The sequence below is a fragment of the Chelonus insularis genome, unplaced genomic scaffold (genome assembly GCF_013357705.1).
Source record: "Chelonus insularis isolate UGA/USDA-ARS -01 unplaced genomic scaffold, ASM1335770v1 contig_177_pilon, whole genome shotgun sequence".
NCBI classification, from domain to species: Eukaryota; Metazoa; Arthropoda; class Insecta; order Hymenoptera; family Braconidae; genus Chelonus; species Chelonus insularis.
This window is the reverse complement of record NW_023276413.1, coordinates 46,813-54,706: the sequence shown is the minus strand read 5'-3', so window position 1 is coordinate 54,706 and position 7,894 is coordinate 46,813. Positions and strand designations below refer to the sequence as shown.

Below are 7,894 nucleotides of genomic sequence, written 5' to 3'. Positions count from 1 at the left end.
ATATATTAATCGATTCCAAAAGACTCTGTTGATATTTACTCAATGAAAACATTTTTTTGTGCCTCGAGCGAAAAAAAAAATCGTCTGGAAGCCGGATTTTGTGCATAAATAATTTTTAATAAAAAATTTCAAGGTGAAAATGGTTTTTTTAGTTTTAATAAACTGCTTTGTATTGATTTATTTACATTAAATAATTTAAAATAAATGAAAACTTCAAAATTGTAAGTCAATACTTAAATAATCAAAGCAATGAAATAATTTCTTGTATTGGAAAAAAAAAAATTTTATAATGATCATAAAGTGTTTTGAAAGTTACTGATACGAGAATAAACGAGTTGAAATTCATCTAATTAGGGCCTAAACCAAACTGACAACTTGTTAGAGGAACTAACTAGAATCTATTCAGCATCAAAACGTCTTGTATGGTCCACTAATGATGATGATAGTAAAGAAAATGACTCGTCTTGCTGAAGATTTATTAAATTATCAAGTATGCGAATCGTGATATGAATTATAAATTATGTAATATTAAGTTAACGTCACATGTTTTTTATAAATTGTTTTTCTCAAGTTAAGAAATATTCTCATCAATCCACTGCTAATGCGATGAGACGTCAGATAAAACGTTTTAACTTTGGTTGCTTGGAAACGGTAGATCTGAAAAGTTGTCTTCTTGAAAGCGGAGACAAGAGATAAGAGGTACACGGTCGATGATCCTGGATTCGAGACAAGAGAGGGAGAAGACAAGAGGCTGAAGCAGCCGCAGAACTCGGTAATGTTGGCATCGGGAGACATAATCGATTTGCCGTGTAGCCAACCGTAACTCACCCTACAGTCACAGTGTGACAAGAAGAAGTCTCTTACTCTCTTGTACGTTCTCCCCTTTACTTAGTACTCGGCAAAGGCGCCATCCGAGCGAGAAATTACTCATCGTTCTGATTGAGGTTAATTAATTAGATAATTAAGTCCCCGCAGCGGCTAACTCAGGAGCTTAGACGCGTCTCTTCGAGTCTGCAACACTATCCCCTGGAGGAGTATTTCGTGGTGCAGCTTCGTTATGACTGTTATATGACAGAAGGGGAGAAGAAAAAAACTGAAAGCAACAGTGAAAACTGCCAAGAGATGAAAAGAATGAGATCATCTATTCTCCAACGAATATTTTCTACCCTTATCGTATTAATTCATTTGCTTCTGATGCTGAGATTTATGTGTGGTGCTATCAGTGAGATGGTAAAAGCCTTGAGAGTACACTGCTCAGTGTTTTGTTATTCAATCATGGAAAATCTTATTTGTTCACCTGAACATATACCTTTTTGCCATTTTAAAATAATTCTTTTAAGAAAGAAGTTTATTTAATTATTAATCAAATTTGATGCTAGACAGTGCCTTTTATCTTGTTTAAAAAATTGAAAAAAAAAAAGAAATTTAGAGACGTTAATTTTTATCTTTAGTTTACAAATCAACCAAGAGCTTCCTTGATAATAAAATATCTAATCACAGGCAACAATTCTCTGGAGAGAAATTAGATAGGAACTCGACTAACACTTGACTCCAATTATTACAGTTTTATTTGCATGCGGATTCGCGAACGGTGTATAATTTATAAAAGTATAAAAAATATTAAAAGAGAAAAAATCATAAAAAATAAATAAAAATGAGATAAAACTACGAGAGCACAAATTCCGTGCTCGAAACTCAATTCGTTGCACATACACTCTCGTCTTCTTCTTTCGTGCTGATTCGTTGTTATGTGGAGTTGCGGAAGAATGAATAGAGGTAACACAGAAGATAAAATCTCCATCCTGAATCTGCTGTTATAAAACTATAAAGATATAATCGTAGCGACACGTTGCTTGACGTGGAAACACTTGAATAATCGGTATTTTCACTCTTAAAAATAAAATAAAATTTTACGAATTTCCTCAGTGTCTTTTAATTCAATTGAAAATGAAGAGTATCAAATTATCATAGAAATTATAATTACAGTCGTAGCAAATAGCTTGGAAATAATCTATTTTCATTTGTTCCATAGAAAGATCAATCAATAGTTCAATATTAATTCATTATTTCAGTAATTAATCAGCTTCCTCCGAGCTTCTTTCTGAATTTAAAAATAACTATTGGAAGAGAAAAAAATATTTTTTATCAAATTTGTACACAATGAATTAAATTTCATTAGTAGAGTTCCGTCATTTATTCAATGATCGAGAGAATACAAAAGCATTTATTAAATAGTTGAAGAATATTCTGCCAACACAAAGCCACCATATGATGACCCAACATACTGGAAAAATAGATTGGAAATAATTTTAATATCCATGATGTATTTGATTATCACACGATTACACCCGGAATTCTTTGAATAATAATAAATCGCGGTACATATATCTATGATTCATCAGCAGAGGACGAATGTAAAATGATTTAACAATGCCACTTGTTCAACCGGCTGTCATTGGTTGACATGCTGCATCTACCACAGTGCGTAACATGACACACTGGATGGTGTATCTTTTGCTCTCACTTTTTCACTTGAGTTTTTCGTTTGAATGGTAGTCGAGGGAGTGAAATTCAAAGTTGGCAAGTGTTACCAAACTTGGTGCTGTCAGTCAAGACTTAACCAACCGTAAGGAAAAGCATTGTACACTAACGAAATATATAACAGAAATGGAATCGAGGGTTACATGCTACCCTCTCCCAGCATGTTCTTTAGGGATCGGTTGATTGGATGTCGAGACTGAACAACAACGTCAAATCGAAGAATATGCTTTGACTTGAAATTAATTTGAGTGGTTTCTGCCTGAGCAGTCGTCCGACATGGCCAAGGGCTTTAGACGTTGATGCACACGCTCCTGATTAATTACCAACGGTGCATTCTCCATTGCTCTACGTTTCATGTATCTATAATACACCATATGACACATATATATGCATATATGTGTCTATATGCATATCACTTTACCTGCACCTCCCACAAACTCGACCACCACCACCACCATCTTCATCCACTACAGTCATGACTGGATCTCCTGAGACATCGTGCTATGATCAATCAACAGACTTATCCTGTAGGTATTTAGTTTAATCATTTCACGTCGCTTGATCAGCATTCGTTTATCGCCTAATCGTCTTTCAATAAACACCAATAACTTTCCAATCTCATATTCATGATAAATTTGGAGATAAATAGAAATTTAATTGATTATCAAATGTAATCAATGGACTTCTATTGGTATGGATTAGGTTGTTGTAATAGCTCTAATCGGCAGTCAGTCCATTATGTCGGACACAACGACGTTGGATGTAATTCCGTATTACAGGTGTTTGTAATTGAAATTCACGCAGCGTGTAATGAGAATGCCACACACCAGTGTCTCTGAAAGCCCTTTCTCTAATCCAAACTGTTGATAATTGCAATCATTGTAAAATTTCATCGTTTACATCATTAAATGTTGATAAACAGTGCTAATAGAATTACATGAGCACTTTCCTGAAATTAATTATGCTTAAATCATCAATAGAAAATTATAGTTTAATAGCAATTATGGTCATTAGGTTTAATTTAGGAAGATGAAAAGGTTTTTGAGAAAAAAAAAAAATTTCCTTCGAGCCGGATTTGAACCAGCGACCTATGGATGTCTCTCTCATTTCAAACCAACTACAGTCCACCGCTCTACCAACTGAGCTATCGAAGGCTTAGAGTAGAGGACTTTCAAAACTCCTTATGAATCTCTTTCCAAGTATGGTATTATGTAAGTAATGATGGAAGTGGAGAAAAAAAATTCTTGAGATATTTTTTAAGATTGAGTGTGTAATAAAAAAAGTTTTTATCATCTTAGAGTGAGTGTATACTGGAGATGAAATATAGAAATAACAGAGGGATCAATAAGTTTACGACATTGGACGCATCGAACCAGAGAATTGGGTGTCAAACTAAACCAAGCAGGGTGATTGTGCTGAATTTTATACTCCCAGATATCCTAGTATCTTTCACGATGCTCGCCAATCACCATTAAAATGCTGTGAAGGTAAAACTTTGATGGATCAAATACAGTTTACATAAAACCGTAAAGTTAGATCATGTTGATGGAAAGCCAGAGGGAAATGGAAGAAAGCATGAAAGGGTGACAGACAGTGTCGTAAAGACTCAAGACATTTTTGCATAGAGTCATTATGCTTTACTTTATTACAAGACTAAATGCTTTAACCCTTTAATTACCATTCTTAGTACTAAATTAAGTGACTTAATAATATAAAATACTGGCAATAATTTTTTTCATAGCTACAATTAAGTTTTATCAAATGTATATAAAAAAAATTAAATTATGAAAATACTTTTACTGCTTTCTTAGGAAAACAAAGGAAAATTTAAAGCGAATATTTTTTTTATTTTCATTCAAATGTGGAATATGAAAAAATTTTAAGATAAATAATTTAATTATTTTTTCATTTTATGCTTTGCCATTTTTTCGTTACTAAGTGTACTCATAGTGTGTATCATTTTTTACATTGCATGTACTTAGGAAAGCATAAAAATTTTTGTGTCTTATTTAAACGCCTTCTCCTATTCAAACTTATGCAAGAGTTTGAGGCTCTAATAACATTTTTACGATATAAGTTCAAGGGTGTACCGGAATAATCGCGTCGCGAGGGTTAAAAAGTCTTTTGCCATTCCCCTTGCTGCCGTGTAGAGGATGATATCGAGTCAACAGAAGAATGAAATAAAGTAAGGAGACGAATATAATAAAACATATTATAATTGCCTCGATATGCCTAAATAATCTCGAGTATCTACGGAATTTTATGAGCCAATAATAAAAAATTGGCAAGACGTTTCTTTGTTTTGGGTGTGTTAGAAAAATTTTTTTGGGGACAGATTTTATCCCTTGATGGCGAATAAACTGTTTTAATACAGATATTTAGATTGGAATCTGTAAAAAAAACTGTCACAGGTCTTATTAAAAAAATATTTTATGCTTTGGTCTGAAAAAATGCTTGATCATAAACTACAAATATTGTGAATTATTAAAAAAATTTTTTGAATACATAAAAAAGATTTATAAAACACTTTTAATTATTTTTCTAATATTTTTAAATTAAATTAAATTGAATCATTATTTTTAAAAATTAATGAAAAAATTGGGTCAAATAAAAAAATTTTTTTTACCTATTAAAACTAAACTTATTAATGAAATGTTGTATTAAAAAATTATTAGATTGTCAAAGTAGATTGCACAATTTATTCATAAGAAAAATAAATCCCTGTGAGGTGCTATTGACAAATTAGAAAGTGTAATTTAAAAACAAACGTAATCCCTAAGTGCTAAATGAACCACTTTTATACAGAAATGTAAATTGGAATCATATAAAAAAAGCTTAAATAAAAAAGTGACTTCGTCAGGCCTTATTAAGAAGGATGTTTTATGTTCTAGGTTTAAAGAATATCCTCGCGTTGTGTCATAAACCATAAAAATTCAAGTCATAACTCGAGGCGTATCACATTTTATTTAATTGCTCAACAGTTTTTCTCTTTCGTTTTCTTAGGTCCCCCTAACAGATCTTCAGTATGCATAATATTATTTATTACCAAGGAAGCTGTTAAGATTTAATGCCGAAAAGCGCTCACTCTTAAAATTAAATTCGATAAAATGTTTGCTACATCCAATCGCCCGTAGTACTTTAATACCATCAGAATCCGTATAAGAGAGAAGATATAGTACTACATATACATACAGTAACAGCAGCTTTCGTATTATCTCGCGGATAAAGCTTTGCACTCTTGACTTTATGGCCACGAGGAGTTGGACTTGGAATTACTGTCCTATCGGTACGAACAATTGCCGGAATCGTTTCAAATGAGCTTTAAACTTGAAAATATCTTTCATCCGCGGACTATTTCGTGTTATCAAAACTTTGCAGATAACATAAGATTATCTGAAAATCATATTAAATCCTATTAAACTTTATTTTTATAGTTTAATTAATTTTTACTCCCGTTTCTATACGTTGATAATAATTATTACTATCTTATCTTACGTATTTTCGAGTTAATAAATACGTCATCGCAAAACATATTAAACTCTTATACAATCATTCATGTCAGTAAGCAGCTGATACACTTGGACGTGATGTGTATGCTACAAGCGAGACTGCTCAATTGATGAGCACTTCTTTGTTGGCGTTCTCTAATCCATTTAAAAGATATTATTAGAAGTAAAAAAGAAAAATAATAGGAAATGTTGATTTTGTGGATTGAAACACTTGTAAAAATACGTAAAATAAATGATGAAAAAATTTGTTCGTGTTGAACAGGTCCCACCGAGATTTGAACTCGGATCGCTGGATTCAAAGTCCAGAGTGCTAACCATTACACCATGGGACCGTGAGTGAAAGAAAAATATTTTTAGACACTTTTAAGAGTAGGATCACCGAAGATGTTCAGTCATGTACTCAAATCAAATAAATTTATCATCATTTTATGAATAAATAACTTTAAAAAATTTGTTTATTTTTTAACCAATTAATAATTATCAATTTATTAAAATATTCATTTTTACGACAAAGACGGTACAGAAAAGAGACTTTTATTATATTGAACCGAAGGAAAAAAATTTTCGAAGCAGACAGGTCACTCGGATCTCGACCGTACGATTTTTAATAAAATGATATAAATTAATAATTTAATTATTGTATACAATAATTAAATATCATATATGATATTTTAATTAATAATTATTGTCAACTCAAAGTCTTAGTAAATTTTTTTTAGGATTTCTTTTAAAATTATTTTATTATTTGATGAGTTTATGCTATTACACTAAAATTATTTGTTTAATTTAAAAATATTAATGAACAGCATAAAGGTAAATGCATGGAGCAATATGGCCTGATGAGGTTTTTATTGACCGTAAAATTTCAACAGGCAAAAGAAATCTGTAATAAATGTGTTGGCAAGTATTATGTATTCAATTTAGACTAGGCAAAATTGAGGCACCCCTCGAAAATAATATGGGTTGCGAAAAGGATCGGTAAAACTACCATGTTACAAGCACTCATGTATGTATTCATATATGAGAACATGTCTATACGTATGTACAAAATATTGTATATACATAAGTATAGGAGTGTTAGAAAAGCCACCCCTCTCTATGGCCGCATCAACCCCTAATTGAACGGAAGTTGGCAATAAATATTATGTTTCTCTCTGTTCATGGGGTTGGTTTTATAATGGCATCACGACAATGATAGGAATAATACACACGCCTCTTAGACGGAAACGGATGTGCAATCAGTGTGCAAAACTTCATGGCAATTGAATTTATATCCTCTTATACATCCTTTTATTATTATTCCCATACGGACGTTCGTGTAATATTATTTATTAAAACCATTTATTAGCATTTGACTGTTTTGTCTCATGTTGGGTTTGAAACGTGACCGATTGTCCAACTAGGGTTGCTCAATCTCACTTTATTAAATGAATAAATCATTAATTAAGTTGAACAAAAAAAAAATTCATAAAAATTTTCCGTGATAAAAATATGATTGTTTTATCATAAAATATCATAAAATAAATATAGAAGTTGTATTAAAAAAAAGAATAGATATATGACAAGATTACTTGGCACAGAACTATGGATGGGGAAAAAGTTTATTGCTTGGAGAACATGAAGTGAATCAAAAAATAAAATATTGCCTAATTGTTCACGAAAATGCAATAAATTGCACAATTTTTTTGCACGTACAAATTAAACTAAACCAATAAATAACTTTTTTTATTATTTTATCGTCGTTATTTGTTAGGTTATTTATTAAAAAACAAATGAAAAATAATGACATCGATAAAATTAACTGCAACTTAATTGCAAATTATTCAGAACTCAGTTATTAATTC

The 7,894-nt window shown here is 31.4% G+C and overlaps 2 non-coding genes across 2 annotated transcripts; both read right to left on the bottom strand.

The window, feature by feature from the left end:
• Nucleotides 1-3,601: 3,601 nt before the first annotated feature.
• Nucleotides 3,602-3,695, bottom strand: TRNAY-GUA (transfer RNA tyrosine (anticodon GUA)). Its single transcript has 2 exons — nucleotides 3,659-3,695; nucleotides 3,602-3,637 (listed from the first exon to the last, which is right to left on the bottom strand). It is a non-coding gene; the product is annotated as a tRNA-Tyr (tRNA).
• A 2,615-nt stretch (nucleotides 3,696-6,310) lies between these two features.
• TRNAQ-UUG (transfer RNA glutamine (anticodon UUG)) lies at nucleotides 6,311-6,382 on the bottom strand. Its single transcript has one exon. It is a non-coding gene; the product is annotated as a tRNA-Gln (tRNA).
• Nucleotides 6,383-7,894: the final 1,512 nt, after the last annotated feature.